This window comes from Lithobates pipiens, unplaced genomic scaffold (genome assembly GCF_037356315.1).
Source record: "Lithobates pipiens isolate NorthernLeopardFrog02 unplaced genomic scaffold, aLitPip1_a1.2 Scaffold_23, whole genome shotgun sequence".
NCBI classification, from domain to species: Eukaryota; Metazoa; Chordata; class Amphibia; order Anura; family Ranidae; genus Lithobates; species Lithobates pipiens.
The window spans coordinates 214,196,816-214,213,506 of NW_027507785.1; the positions used below are offsets into that span (position 1 = coordinate 214,196,816).

Genomic DNA, 16,691 nt, shown 5'->3' on the forward strand with positions numbered 1-16,691 from the left:
TGTCTGGTGTGTTCCTTGGCCTTGAGGATGCTGTTTGTTCACTAAGGTTCTCTATCAAACCTCTGAGGGCTGCACAGAACAGCTGTATTTATACTGAGATTAAATTACACACAGGTGGAACCTATTTAGTAATTAAGTGACTTCTGAAGGTAATTGGTTCCACTAGTTTTTATTTAGGGCTATCAGAGTAAAGGGGGCTGAATACAAATGCACACCACACTTTTCAGTTATTTATTAGTAATACATTTTGAAAACTATTTATCATTTTCCTTCCACTTCACAATTATGTGCCACTTTGTGTTGGTCTATCACATACAATCCCAATAAAATACATTTACATTTCTGGTTGTAACATGACAAAATGTGGAAAATTTCAAGGGGTGTGAATACTTTTTCAAGGCACTGTATATGTTCATTCGAGCAAAATGTTACATCCCGCTCCGTCGAAAATCTCTCCTCACTGTGGTCAAAAACAATTGCTGATTTTAGCCTATTAATGATTAGAAAAATGAAGGAACGTTCTTAAAACAAGAAATGTTCAACCAAAATTCTACTAGTGTTTAGCCAGCACTAGACAGAAAAATAAAATGTCATTAAAAAAAAAAGGTATACAATTGCAATACAGTATCACCTGGCTAAGGAGATATCAGAATTACAGTGTTTACTTTCACATGAACAAGGCTGGATTACTGCATGCCAACATAGACCATGGCCTAAGATGACAAGGCTGCCATGGGTGGCATCCAGCTAACCAGATATTATGTTACATTCCCCTATGAAATAAAAAGTCCCTGCCTGCTATTTTGCAAGACAGCAGGATCCTCTATGTTGCTATATGTACTGGGTACTTGCAGTTCCCTATCCTGGGTCTAAACACCTGGAACTGAACTGCTGCACTCTGCATAAGCTTGTATGCACCTATTATGCAACTCACCTTAGCCTAAGTTCATACTAGTGCTGTTGTATAATCATGTGATTTGTAGCATGTTTTACACATGCCTTTTTCATACTTTAATGTGTTTTTTTCCAAAGGCTAAGCAGAAATCCTTGCCAAAAAACACACATGCATGCATTTTTCATGTACTCTTATTGAAATCTATGGGGCAACAACTTCAGTACGCTGCACCAAAACAAGCACCTTCACCTTTTCAAACATTGCATTGCACCATGCTGAATTGATGTGCATTATATTGAATAATGTGATTTACAAAGTTGTGCATTGCATTAAGGTGACAGACGCACAGGAAATTGCACGAGTGTGAACAGCCATTAAAGTGGAAATACACACACTTCCACCCCAATGCTGCGGTGTCCATAAGCTCTCTTGCTGGCAGCCGGCATCTTTGGCAGGTATCCTTTTAGGTTCGGAACTTCAGCCATCTTGATTGGCCGGGCCAAGATGTCTTAAGTAATTCAATCATATCAGCTGATGCCAAAATTGTATACTATAGCTGGCCATACATGGAGCAAAATTTGGCCGGATCAGCAAGGACCAGACGAATTTCAAATTCATGTATGGGCACCCTGACTGTCCAGAAGTCACTCTACCCATCGACTTCTGTATAATCATCCTGTCGGGTTTTGCCCAGCTATAGCCGGCAGGGACTGATCACTGTACTCTGACAGCGGGAAGGCTCACCACTGTCAGCACACAATAGCGCAGCAGGGGTGATTCCCCCATCCCCAACAAATGTATGGATGGGGGGGATTAGATAATTTTTTCATTCAACCAGCTGGATGAATGAAAAAAAAAATGATGAATGTATGGGCTGCCTTAGCTTCGGCTTGCAGGGGTTAAATGCTCATTTAGTGTAGGGGTGCAGGTGTAATATCTACAGTCCTGCTCCAGCAGGCTCCCTCTATCCATGCAAATGATCCATCGTTGCTGCCTCTATAATGCGCACCTCCTCCATGTACAATGCAGGGTTAATAGCCCTGTACCATATGTAATGGTGCCAAGGGATCAACCGCAGCCTGGAGCTTTGGGTAGAAGAGAACAGCATTGCCTGCCGGACCATGGGTAAAGGTAAGCAATACACCTTATCCCTGCACCCATAGTCTAAACAATCACCTGACCTTGCAGTGCAGTAAGGCCCCACTGCAAGGATAAACTGTGTCCAATTCCTGGAATTCAGCTTTAAATGCTTAATTTGCTCAGATTGTCACTGGTTTTGTTTTTGTTGTTTATGGTAATGACAAACAGATGTCACATCTATTTGTACTATGCATGCTTTAGTTTTTTTGTATTCGCGCACCCTCAACTAAAAGAGTAAACATTTGCAATGTTTTAGGGGACATCTAGAAATATTTAAACCTAAGTTTACCTAAAACATAAAAATCAGCACAAGGGACATGACTTACCTTCAGTGAGATGTGCCCTTGATGCTGCTGTGTCCTCCTTCACAGAAATATTATTCCTCCGATACGCACACCCACCCCTGCCACCATAATAATCAAGTGTGGTGGGGGGGTTAATAGAATTAAGGGACTGTGACAGGTTCTCATCAAGAGCGCTTAACTATGCCCACCCTTTCTGCCCCCTCGCCTCCATTCATAGAAGCTACTACAGCTTTAATGAATGAAGCAAGATCTGCGAATGGAGGACGGGTTGATTATTGATAGGTCCATCCCCACCATTTATGATCGTGTTTCATTTATGAAAGCTGTAGTAGGGCTTCTATGAATGGAGGAGTTGGGAAGAAATGGTGAGTATTGTTGAGCCCTCTTGATACAGTCCCTTGGTTCTATTAACCCTCAGTGCACTGGAAGATTACAGCAGTAGGGCGGGAGGCCTCAGAGGAAGAAAATTTGTTTGAAAGGAGGACAGGGGAACAGCACAATGCACACATCTCAATGAAGGTAAGGTCCCTTGTGCTAATTTTCTTTTCTTTTGTTTTTGATTGTAACTAAACAGTATCTTGAAAAAAAAAATGTCTTGAATTCCTCTGGGAAAATGGCACTGTGCATACTAGTATGTGAATGTGCCTAGGCTGTGTACTGCATCTGCTGGCTGTCACTGCTAGTCTCACAAGATTTGGAATGAGATTTGGTGATGTCGTTACTGTTCTCTCTGCTGAAGAGGAATTTGTACTGATTGCATCCCTCTGTTTCTGCTTTAATTATTCTGAGAATCATTGCTTTCTGTACTAGTCCTTGTGCTTCTTGAATATTCCCCCATCAGTTAATGGATGAAATGGGGGTGAGGTGTATTTTAGTCTGCATACATGGTAACAACATAACCATGGGATGAATGTTGGCCAATATGGACAGTTATATCTATAGGTACCTGCAGATTCCCCTTTTCAAATAATTTTAGGAGAAATATTAAACTGGTCAACTCTTAACTTTATTGTTATTCTGTTCAATAGATCCTAACTACAGTAAATCTGGAATAAATGTATTCACTCTCTGCCCATTGCAGGAACATGATGCAGTCATCCCTTACCAGTGTGCATCTTATAAGAAAAAAAAAAAAACAATTTGTCCTCCTTATCTGCCATGTTATTTCGATACCCAGCTTTAGACTGAGATGACTGGGACCATTAATTAGTGTGGAATCCATACTCACTTTCATAACTTTCTATCTGAAATACACAGGAAGATATGCTCTTAATAAATCTTGCCCTTACTGTAGATGCTAACGAGAAGCTGCAGATGGCGAGAAAAAGCAATGCAATCCTAATGCACCCTAATGCAAAAAGTAACTGAAATTTTGGAAGGATTAAATTAGCTCTCACCAGACCCTCAATGCTGAATCTCTATATTAACAAACCTTTCAGATACATACATTAATTTAAAAAACTCAATGAAATTAAGCAGATATTTCTGTTTTTTTTCTCTGTATATTCAATGTATACTATTGCTCTGTCTTTAAAGATATTTTAACAGTGGAGATTCACAACTGATTGAGAATCATTCTTCATTCTGCATAACTTCCCCGCAAAACAGCAATTTCCTTGTCAAAACACCATTCCTTTGGGGACAAAGCTAAAAAATGCTAAATTGCCTGTTAAAATGATAAACATACCTTTCAAAAAGGTAGGACTTCAGTGTAAACAGAAACTTTTTTGCGGTGTCTAATAACAGATCTATTTAAATTAAAGTTGAACTCCAGGAATTAACTTCTCTACAAATTTACATTGGTCCAGATTGGCTCAATGTAAGTGTCAGAATCTAATATATGGAGGACAGCTGGCGATGATGATTCACTGTAGTAATCCATGCTACATACAAAGAGAGCTGCAATCCTCTGCACGCTGTTCCAGCAGCTTCACCTCTGCATACTACACATGGAGGATTGTTTGTGTGATGGACTTACCCAAGTGTCGTTACAGCTTGCTCAGCACCACCACCAGTCAAAGAAAACCTTGCATTTCTTTCTGTGAATACAAGGTGTATCCTGATTGGACGAGGAAGAGATCACCAGAGTGAGAGTGTACCATCACTGCCATTCCTCTCCAATCAATGGCTTGTATTTATTGGGGAAAAAAAATACAAGGCGTTCTCTGATGTTATATAAAACTAAAAATCCACGCTTAGATATATATATATATATATAGCTGCAGCCTCCCCAATAAAGACTCAACAAAGTGGTGTCCCAAGAGGTATATGTAATAAAAAGAGGGAAAATGGTGCTGCTAATATAAAATGTGATAAAATATCCCCCCTGAACCAGTGGTGGTAGAGGACTAAAGGTGAGTAAATAATAAACCACAGTGAACCAGTAAGTCCTAATAGAATACTGATAATGTCTACATTCCAAACAAAATATGAAGTGCAACTCACTGGGCAGTGTATTAGAATAGATGAAAAGGCTTTCTCACCACAGAATATGATGCATCATCATAAAGTAAACAATGAAAAATACTGAAAATTAATTATAAAGTGAATCCTTGATTGCAAGATAAAGTGATAAGTGTAATTAATAGATATTAAAATTCTGTGAATAATTCAAAAACTGAATAATCTATGCATAGGTATAGCACTATAAACAAAGGAAAAAGTCCATATAACAGTATCTAATAAGAAAATGTTTCCAGTGTCCCATATAGGTATTTCCATAAAAGTGCTCATTTCCAAGTATGGCCACTTTATGTCCTCTTTTGTGCATCAAAATGAAGTGACTTCTTGTGCATTAGATAAAGTGACCCGGTCCAAATAAGGTGACTTCTTGTGCTCCCCCTCAAGTATGTGCACTCACCAGAAGCCCCCACCCCTGGACAGCCCTGCAGGGATAAAGAGGGTACAGTAGACTGTTTCACCAATCAGGAAGTCATGAGCTCTCCTATTGCGGACCAGAATGTGTGTAAAACAGCATCCACATGTAATCAAAATGGGCATCCATATCGTAAATTCGATAAAAAGTAAGTTTATTGGTATAATACGGATTAAAAAAGGACTGTTTGTTAAAAAACAGGGCTAAAACACACTGCCCCACTGACAAGAATGGCTGCAAATGACTAGTTCCTGGGTCTGGATGGCGTGCGTTCCACAGACCAATTCGGGGAAACCGCAAGTTGCCGGAAGTTATGTTGACGTCGATGCGTACCAAGTGTTGGTGGTACCAAGCGAGCGACTCCACCGTGTTTAGTGTGCCGAGGGGTAGCTGCTGTAGCAGCATCCTGAAGATGACAGCTATCAATGCATTTACCGAACATAGCTACAACAGTTAAAAAATCCAACTAATTTTGGCCATCAGTAAGCCCTAATCATGGCTGAGCCATGATTAAGGAATGATGGTACCTACATTGTTTCAGGTCCAAAGCCACTTGGCCTAGCCAGCAGCATGACACCATTGGTCTTTTTAGCTGTCTGAAAGTATTCTGACCACCCCTGTAAAGCCACCTTCACATTGGCGTTTACCCGCATAAACTGGATTCCAGCTACAAGAATTAGCTGATTCTTTGGCTGGAATGACAGGTGTATGCATATAGTGGTTTCCCGCTCAGCCTGTAGAAAATAGTTATAGGCTGATAGCAGCCATCGCTGTTCACATGTAGCCATTTGGCTGTGTCCAGGCTTGGACAACCGTCCCTAACCAGGGGTGTGCGGCTAGATGTGAACAGTGGTGGCTGCTGTCAGCCCTTCCTTGGATGTGGTGTATACAATAAACATCCATGAGAAGGAGGGCTAAAGGCTGCACTCTTCCAACTGACCACCGCCTTAAGGGGTGTTTTTGCTATTGACCCCCAATGAATTGGTATTAGTAAGGGCTCCCTGAAATCTGAAAGTTACTTTATGGGTTCCTCTGAGGTAAAAGTCTGGGAAGGGCTATGCTACATAGTCAAAGAGAAGTCAAATATTCAAGCAAACCATGCTGTTTCCTTCCTATGTATTGAAAGGTACAGAAGTACTACTTGTGTAAAAATGGAAATATACTTAAATAAACATATACGTGGGAAGCACATGATATGCATATAAAATAAACATATACATAAACAATCACAGGAAGCCTCTGTACCTTACATTTGTTTGCATATTAAAATTTTGCTTTCAAAATAAACAGGAAAAGAATAGTGGTTGCATGATACCATAAGAGATTTATTAACTCTTGCTTTATCGCTCTGTTTTACATTAGTGATTCTAAAGGAACCTTTTTTCCTAAGTCCAAAAATGGTTAAACTGCAGTAAATCCATCTCAACTAAAAGTGAGAAGACATTTTGCTCTGAAGCAAGATCCGTGTTTGGATTGCGCTTCAGAGGCTACTGACAGGCGGTGGGGAAGTGATGTGATGCCTCCTCTTCAGGTGTTTTAACCCCATTTTTGATGACCAACGTGGCTGCAGGGCATTTTCGTGGCTTCCTCGTTTCTGAATGTGTCACATTCGGCGGGCTTGCCTCCCGCTGATCACTACATGTGGTTGTGACTGTGGAAGCAAGCCAGTGACGTACAGGTATGTTGTGAAAGTACTTGGTGGCCAGAAAGTAGTTAAAGAGGAGCTCCAGGCTCCCCCCCCCCAAAAAATGAGCTGCTGTTATCTCATGTGTCGGAGAGCTTGTCAGATGTGACTCTGCTGATAACTAAGGAACAGAGCACCAAAGAGAAACAGCACTTAGAGCTTTGGAGAGGGATAAGTAAGCACTACAGATATATGTGCCTAGGTTTCAAATTTCATGAATGGCATTTACAACCACTTTAAGTAACAAAGAAGGCTCCTTTAATCATCACAGTTGAACAGTTAGCATAGGTTCCAAAAGAGATACAAAGTTAATACGTAACATATACCTAAGAAGTATGGGGATGAATAGAATCAAATAAAGACATATCTCATAAACCATATTCTCGTCTATTGTCTACAGAAAATCAAAACACAAGACATGTAAAATGAAGCGCTGTCACCATAAGAGGAAATAGGGGAAAGAGGGAGGTAAGTCGGACCCTCTGTCCGTTTTTCATCTATCCACTGAAACAGACAGCAATGTATTTCTATGGACCGACGGATGTGAACGGATGATCATCTGTTTACCGTACGTTTACCTCAGTGTTGTTTTTTTGTTTTGTTTTTTAAACGGACAAGGGTACGGATGCATTGACATGGAACAGAACAGATGTAAACGGACGCCATCCGTTTACATTCGTTCCGTTTATGTCAGTTTTTAGGCAACAGTTTTTGTTTATACAGTACTGTGAAAATATCCACTTTTTGTCATATTAAAACCAAAAATGTAAATGTATTGGGATTTAATGTGATAGACCAACACAAAGTGGCACCTAATTGTGAAGTGGAAGGAAAATGATAAATGGTTTTCTAATTTATTTACAAATAAATATATAAAAGTATGGCGTGCATTTGTATTCAGCCCACCTGAGTCAATACTTTGCAGAACCACCTTTCCTGCAATTACAGCTGCAAGTCTTTTTGGATCTGTCTGTACCAGCTTTGCACATCTAGAGAGTGACATTTTTGCCCATTCTTCTTTGCAAAAAAGCTCAAGCTCTGTCAGATTGGATGTAGAGCTTCTGTGAACAGCAATGTTCAATACTTGCCACAGATTCTGAATCGGACTTAGGTATGGACTTTGAATGGGCCATTCTAACACATGAATATGCTTTGATCTAAGCCAGGGGTAGGTAACCTGGGCCCTCTAGCAGAACTATAAGTCCCATCATGCCTCTGGGAGTAATTGTAACTGCCAGCCTTGCAATGCCTCATGGGAAATGTCCCACTCTAACAGGTTTTCTTCTAAGATTGCCCTGTATTTGGCTCCATCCATTTGCCCATTAACTGACCGGCTTTCCTGACGCTGCTGAAAAAAGCATCCCCACAACATGAAAATTAAAAGCTGCCACCACCATGTTTCACGGTGGGGATGGTGTGTTCAGGGTGATGTACAGTGTTAATTTTTCACCACACATAGCGTTTTGCTTTTAGGCCAAAAAGGTTATATTGTGGTCTTATCTGACCAAAGCTCCTTCTTCCACATGTTTGCTGTGTCCCCAACATGGTTTCTTGCAAACTGCAAATGGGACTTCTTATGGCTTTCTTTCAACACTGGCTTTCTTCTTGCCACTCTTCCATAAAGGCCAGATTTGTGGAGTGCACGACTAATGCCCCACACACATGATCAGAAATTCTACCAGAAATTTCAACCATGTGTATGCTCCATCGGACTTTTGCTGGCAGAATTCCAGCCAGTAAAAGAATGAGAGCAGGTTCTTTATTTTTCGGTCGGAAAAAGTTCCTATCCGAAAATGCGTTTGTATGCAATTCGGACGTGCAAAAAATCACGTATGCTCGGAAACAATTCGACGCATGCTCGGAAGCATCGAACTTAATTTTCTCAGCTCGTCGTAGTGTTGTACGTCACTGCATTCTTGACGGTCGAAAGTTAAGAGAACTATTGTGTGAATGTGAGTATGTAAGGCAAGCTTGAGCGTAATTCCATCGGAAAAACCATCCAAGTTTTTTCTGACGGAATTTCGGAACGTGTGTATGGGGCATAAGAGTTTTCCTGTGGACAGATTCTCCCACCTGAGCTGTGGATATCTGCAGCTCCTCCAGAGTTACCATGGGCCTCTTGGCTACTTCTCTGATTAATGCTCTCCATGCCTGGCCTGTCAGTTTAAGTGGACGGATGTCTTGGAAGGTTTCCAGATGTGCCATTTTATTTCCATTTTCGGATGATGGGTTGAATCATCCGATTGAATCTGATTATAACCCTCCCTTGCTCTATCCAAAATGAAAAAAAAAAAAGTTTTGTCTATAGTTCTACTTTAAGCACACAGGCCTATACTGCAGCTTAAATAAATGTTTTTCTCTCTCTAGATTATATCATATGGTGTCACTATGTTGTCCAGGCATAATTAACTATATACAGTATATATGTACCATGTTATAAGCCTGTTTAAGTATATAAATGGTTCACCATTACTGGCTTATGTGATGCTATAAATGCATAAAATTCCTGCAAAAATGTAACAAAAATGTCATGTGGAATCTCACCGGCAGTTCTAGATAACGGAAATATTTATTCCTTGCAGTCTACTAATAAAGCCATCCAATTACGCTGTGTGATGCATAACCTTTCAGTATGCAATAATTCTTTCTGCTGTAACTTTTACAGATCTTAAAATCGTGGCGCTGTGGGGACAGAAATATGAGAGCTGCCTGTGCTGAAGTTAAAAGTGCTGGCTCCATAGGTAAACCTCTAGGCACCTGCATGGCCCACAGGATCAGTCACCCCAGGGTTTGTGTTCTCAAATGCAATTAATAATAGCAATTAGATTTCAGCTTTCAATTCAGTTAACCAAGTTGTTGGTAAAAAGCAGAGGACCTATTTAAAATGGAAAGCAGTATCTGCTCTGCACACCACAGGACATTGCTCTAATTACTCCAAACTGCACCTCCACTTTATGTATTATTTACAAAATAAAGAGCGCACGGCCTTTGATGTCCTGCAGTGTTGTCTGAATAATACTACAAAGAACACTCCTAGATAGAAGAAGAGCCCTATTATGTGATCTGTCAAAGATCATGTGAGAGATTTCCTCCTCCGCCTAGAATTTTTTTCCTTTATTAATTTGAATTCTAAGTCACTTTGCTTGCTTTAGAGTCCAGAAACCAGCGACACACAAAGCATATACACTCAATGGTAACTTTATTAGGTACACCTTGCTAATACCGGGGTGGACCCCCTTTTGTCTTTAGAACTGCCTTAACTCTTTGTGGCATAGATTCAACAAGGTATTGGAAACATTCTTCAGAGATTTTGGTCCATATTGAAATGATAGCATCCCACAGTTGCTGCAGATTTGTTGGCTGCACATCCATGCTGCGAACCTCCCGTTCCACCACATTCCAAAGGTGCTTTGTTGGATTGAGATCTGGTGATTGTGGAGGCCATTGGACTACAGTGACCTAATTTTCATGTCCAAGAGACCAGTGCTGAGATGATTGGAGCATTGTGACATGGTGCATTATCCTGCTGGAAGTAGTCACCAGAAGATGGGTACACTGTACTCATAAAGGGATGGACATGGTCAGCAACAATACAAGGCAGGATAGATCCATGCTTCCATGTTGTTTACGCCAAATTCTGACCCTACCATCGGAATGTCACAGATGAAATTGAGACAAGGAAACGTTTTTACAGTCTGCTATTGTCCAAGGCTTATGTGTGAATTGTAGACTCAGTTTCCTATTCTTAGCTGACAGGATAGGCATCCTGTGTGGTCTTCTGCTGCTGTAGCCAATCTGCTTCAAGGTTCAATGTGTTGTGCATTCAGAGATGGTATTCCGCATACCTTGGTTGTAACAAGTAGTTATTTCAGTTACTGTTGCCTTTCTATCATCTTGAACCAGTCTGCCCATCTCCTCTGACCTCTGACATCAACAAGGCATTTTCATCAACTGCCACTCACTGGATATTTTCTCTTTTTTGGACCATTCTCTGTAAACCCTAGAGATGATTGTGTGTGAAAATCCCAGTAGATCAGCCGTTTTTTAAATACTCAGTCCAGCCCGTCTGGCACCAACAACCATGCCACGTTCAAAGTCACTTAAATCCCCTGTCTTCTCCATTCTGGTGTTTGGTTTGAACTTCAGCAATTCATCTTCACTCCGTCTAGATGCCTTAATGCATTGAGTTGCTGCCATGTGATTGGCTGAATTGCAATTTGTGTTACCAAGCAATTGAACAGATGTACCTAATAGTGGCTGGTGTGTGTGTATATAGAGCACACAGCTCTTTTTATACGCCAATATGCTATTGGTTGGGCCATAATGCTGTATTATAAATATGCTACTAAGTAAGAAACTAAATATTTCTGACCACTAGTTATGAACTTCCCTAAACTACGAATCTTGCTAGAAGATATAAATTGGGATAAAATCTTAGGAACAAAGACCATGGAGGAGAGATGGGTTACCCTTAAAGAGCATATTAAATAAGGGCGTTAGCCAGTGCATCCCACTGAGCTTAACTCCAATGTAAAAATGTATATAAAAGCAAAGGAGAAGGCCTTCAAAAAATACAAGGTTGAGGGATCATCATCAGCATTCAGACATATAAAGAATGCAACAAGTAATGAGGGTGCAATTAGGGAGGCTAAGATAGAACACAAAAGACACAAAGCGGAGGAGAGCACAAAAAATCACAAGAAATTATTGAAGTATGTAAACGGTAAAAAAGGGAGGACAGACCATTTTGTCCCTATAAAGAATGAGGAAGGACATCTGGTTACAAAGCATGGGGAGATGGCAAAGGTATTGAATTTATTCTTCTCCTCAGTCTTCCTAAGGGAATTGGGGGGAGGGCTTTAGTAACCAAAACTGCAGTGCTTATCCTCATGACACGTCACAGGAAGCACCCTCATGGCTAACAGAGGACAGAATTAGAATTAGACTTGGGAAACTCACCACGCCCGGATGGCTTGCACCGGAGGGTGCTTAGGGAACTCAGTCAAGTAATTGCCAGACCATTGTTCCTAATTTTTACTGACAGTCTACTGACTGGAATGGTACCAGCTGATTGGAGAAAAGCCAATGTAGCACCAATATTTAAAAAGGGCCCAAAATACATCCCTGGGAATTACAGACCAGTTAGCCTAACATCAATAGTATGCAAGCTCTTGGAGGGGATGATAAGGGACTATATACAAGATTTTAGTAATGAAAACGGTATCATTAGCAGTAATCAGCAAGGATTCATGAAGAATCGTTCTTGCCAAACCAATCTATTAACCTTCTATGAGGAAGTGAGTTGCCATCTAGATAAAGGAATCTAGACGTGGTGTATGTGAACTTTGCAAAAGCATTTGACACAGTTCCCCATAAACGATTACTGTACAAAATATAGGATGAGTACATGGATTGAAAACTGGCTACAAGGGCAAGTTCAGAGGGTGGTGATAAATGGGGAATACTCGGAATGGTCAGGGGTGGGTAGTGGGGTCCCACAGGGTTCTGTGCTGGGACCAATCCTACTTAATGTATTCATAAACGACCTGGAGGATGGGGTAAACAGTTCAATCTCTGTATTTGCGGACAATACTAAGCTTGGCAGGGCAATAACTTCTCCGCAGGATGTGGAAACCTTGCAAGAAGGTCTGAACAAATTAATGGGATGGACAACTACATGGCAAATGAGATTTAATGTAGAAAAATGTAAAATAATGCATTTGGGTGGCAAAAATATGAAGGCAATCTATACACTAGGGAGAGAACCTCTGGAAGAATCTAGGATGGAAAAGGACCTGGGGATCCTAGTAGATGATAGGCTCAGCAATGGCATGCAATGCCAAGCTGCTGCTAGCAAAGCAAACAGAATATTGGCATGAATTAAAAAAGGGATTAACCGCAGGGATAAAGCAATAATTCTCCCACTCTACAAGACTCTGATGCGGGCCTCACCTAGAGTATGCTGTCCAGTTCTGGGCACCAGTCCTCAGGAAGGATGTACTGGAAATGGAGTACAAAATAGGGCAACAACGCTAATAAAGGGTCTGGAGGATATTAGTTATGAAGAAAGGTTGTGAGCACTGAACTTATTCTCTCTGGAGAAGAGACGCTTGAGAGGGGATATGATTTTAATTTACAAATACCATACTGGTGACCCAATAGGGATAAAACTCTTCCACAGAAGGGAGTTTAATAAGACACGTGGCCACTCATTAAAATTAGAAGAAAAGAGATTTAACCATTAACTACGTAGAGGGTTCTTTACTGTAAGAGTGGTCAGGATGTAGAAATTCCTCCCATAGGCGGTAGTCTCAGCGGAGGGCATCGATAGTTTAAAAAAACTTTTAGATAAGCACCTGAACGACCAAAACATACAGGGATATACAATGTTATACTGGCTTATAATCACACACATAGGTTGGACTTGATCGACTTGTGTCTTTTTTCAACTTCACCTACTATGTAACTACACCACACATTTAAAGCAGAAATTCACTCCCCCTACCTTTTTCCCTTCTTGCTGTAAGTAGTAACTTTTAAAACCTAGGAGCCACAACTTGCATATCACTATACAGGTAGGTAAATAGTACATTAGATACATAAATAATAGTCTCATTTATCAAAATGAATAAAAGACTTCATGGATTGTCCTACACAGCCATAATACCTACAATATACCTCTGTACGCACCTACATACAGCACCATCTGAGGCACCGACAATACCCCCTGTACATACAGTACCACCCAAGATGCCCACAATACCCCCTGTACATATAGTATCACCCAAGGTGCCCTGCAGGGCCAGTAGAGGTACCCATAATGCCACTTGCAAATGCAGCAACACCCATACACCCTGTACTAATAATATCCCCTGAGCTAAATAGAAAATCCTCTATACTAACAATATCTCGAGTACCAAATAACCCGCTGAGACATACGATGCCTTTGTACTTATAATAACCTCCTGAGCTACATAGAATCGTCCCCATACTTACAATATCCCCACCTCCAAAAGCTATATACAATATCCCCTATATTACAATACCCTCTGGGCTATGTACAATATTTCCCACACTACCAAAACTCTCTGAGCTATATACAATGACCTCTGTATGCACTCTGTCCCCTCTTATACACTTATCACCATCTGCGCACCACACAGGACAATTCCAGAACACGATAGGAGGTCCGTCCATGCCAGGTCAGGATCCAGAGGATGTGGATTCACCCTCAGCAAGCGTTCACTTTCCACCTGACCCTCCACCACAGCCATTGGCCTCACCTGTATTTAACTACACACAGCTTTACTTCATTGCACTGTGGCAACACAATCTGCATCGTCACAAAAAACATTTAAAGTTAATTTTAGGAGGCACAAAAATGCAATAAATTACCCAATTTTTGGGTAAAATATAAAAACCAAGTTTGCACCGAGTAGATATATATCCAACATGTCAAACCTTAAATTTGCGTGTGGCAGTGAAATGGTGACAAACTTCAGTACGCTATATTTTCCATAGGTGCTGCTCTAAAAGCCTCCTAGGTTCTAGAATTATTGCTCTCATTCCGGCGATATGTATGTTTTAATTGACTGTTAAAGCTCCAAATCTGGGAGGTATGAAAAAAATAAAAAAACACTGTTACCTTTAAACTCAGCATGTGACCTGCCTGATGAACATTACAGACAAGCTGTGTGCATAAATGTTTAACGTGGTGTACCACAAAGCCCTTGTGTGTATAGTGAAGCAGCCATCTCCATAATCCTTTATTCAGGGTGCTTAGTGGGTCGCAAGAACATGTTTGACACTCCATCTTGCTACTTCAATTAAAAAAAGATATCAACACTTGAAAGTGAAAAGCTTGGTCTAGACCAGTGGTCTTCAAACTGCAGTCGGGGGGCCAGATGTGGCCCTTTGCTTGCTTTTATCTGGCCCTTGGGGCATTGTTTCAGATTTTCTTTCTTGCACCCCATGGTCCCCCCTCCCACTGTCTCTTCTCCGCAGGCACTCTGACATTATCAAATACAATGCAGGGCCAATAGCCCAGCATTATATCTGCGGTCACAGAGGGACCGAAATGTCAGGGAGAAGAGTTTGAGCTTGTTGGATGCCAAGGGAGCTAGGAGTAAGGTAGGTCCTTTTAACTGGTACCCTTGGCATAAAATTGTATTTAACTCATCTAGGGTGAGGTGTGCCTCAATGCAATAAAATGTTTTTGTTTTCCTCAGTTCAGCTTTAAGCGCCCATTCACACTATGTGCAGTGACCTGCATTTTTCCTCATGGATAAACACAGTAAATGCTGTGACCCATAGAACACAATAGTTTTCTATGTGTCATGTTCACACCAAAACACAGTGTTTTTCTGCAATCCAGAGCTGTGCGACATATTTGCATAATATTGCACCTCCCTGGATGGCCCTGCATGTCACAATATCACAAGAGCTTTGATGTGCAGTGATGTGAATGAAGTGTCACTTTGTACATGTCAAATAAAGTTCAGACAAAAAAGCAAAAAGCGAACTGCATGATACCATAAGATGCGCATCATACCACCTCTTGCCACAGCCAAAAACAGCTGCTGCCCGCACACTAATCCACTCCGATTTAGTATGAGGGCAAGTGCGAATGGGCCCTTAAAGTTTACTAAAGTTTGAAAATCCCTGCGCTAAACTTAAAGTGTTACTACTCCCAGGACCCTGCATTCACTATATCTGGTCTCCCGCAGCATACAGAACATGGTAATGCAAACGTTTTAATAAACATAAACTGCTAAATACCTTTACTCATCAGCAGCTAGAGCGGTCTTGTGCCATCTATCAGTGTCAGGTTAAACTTTGGAGAAGCAGTTTTTATTTTTCCACTGATTGTCCTATGAGGCTGCAGCACCCCCGACCCTCTGTCTGGACAGTGCTGATTGGTCCTGTGCTGATCAGATACACTCTCAAGGAGAAAAAAAAACTCTCTAGCAATACAAACCAAAATGAGCATGTGTAGCTTGCCCCCAAGGCTCTGTTCTATCAGAAGATTGTTTGGGGACTGTGGAAGAAAGGGAGGACCAGAGAAGACAGGTATAACAGCTTTTTTACACAATGTAGAGGATTACCCCCTTAGGTTCCACAGTGAGTACAACGAGCATGCTTTACTGTATATACAGACTGATTTTACTGTTGTGGGTTTAGTAACACTTTAAGGAAACCTATAGTAAAAGAAACACACAGGCTACCTTACCTGACCTGTTTATTAAAATGTTGGTTGAGTGAAATCAGAACTCTGAATCTGAATACTTGTTCTGCGTTAGTGATTCAGAAAGTACTGAAGTCACTGGATCAGAACGGCAACCTCTGTTCTTCTCTTACTATATGTAACAAACTATTAGTGTGCTATAAATTCCAGTTTAATATTTCTCTGAGCCAAAGAGATATTACTAACAGGTTTGTAAGTCAATTTCTTAAAGCAGCATAATAGTGAGACCAGCGTGATTCATTAACTTGATGGACAAAAACAGCAGCTCTGTACACAAACTGCATGCCAAGTAACTTTCACATAGCATGCTATGGGCAGATGATCGGTTGCACACCAGGCATGCTTCATTTGAAAATGTACTGCCATGTCTCAACGAGGCTTTGGTTGCAGACATTATTGGCAAACTGTATTAGTAAGGGAGAATAGTTTAAACCTTTACATTTCCAGTTTCCTAGGCAGAACATGCAAAGAGCTCTTATCAGTGGCTAAGCTTTCTCCCACCCCTAAGGGTTGTGACCAAACTCAGCACATTTCCTTGGAGATCTCCG

The 16,691-nt window shown here is 40.9% G+C and overlaps 1 protein-coding gene across 4 annotated transcripts in view; it reads right to left on the bottom strand.

The window, feature by feature from the left end:
• The window catches only part of CDC14A (cell division cycle 14A), a 188,035-nt gene that overhangs the window by 118,959 nt on the left and 52,385 nt on the right, over nucleotides 1-16,691 (bottom strand). The gene's annotated exons all lie outside the window — the stretch shown is intronic.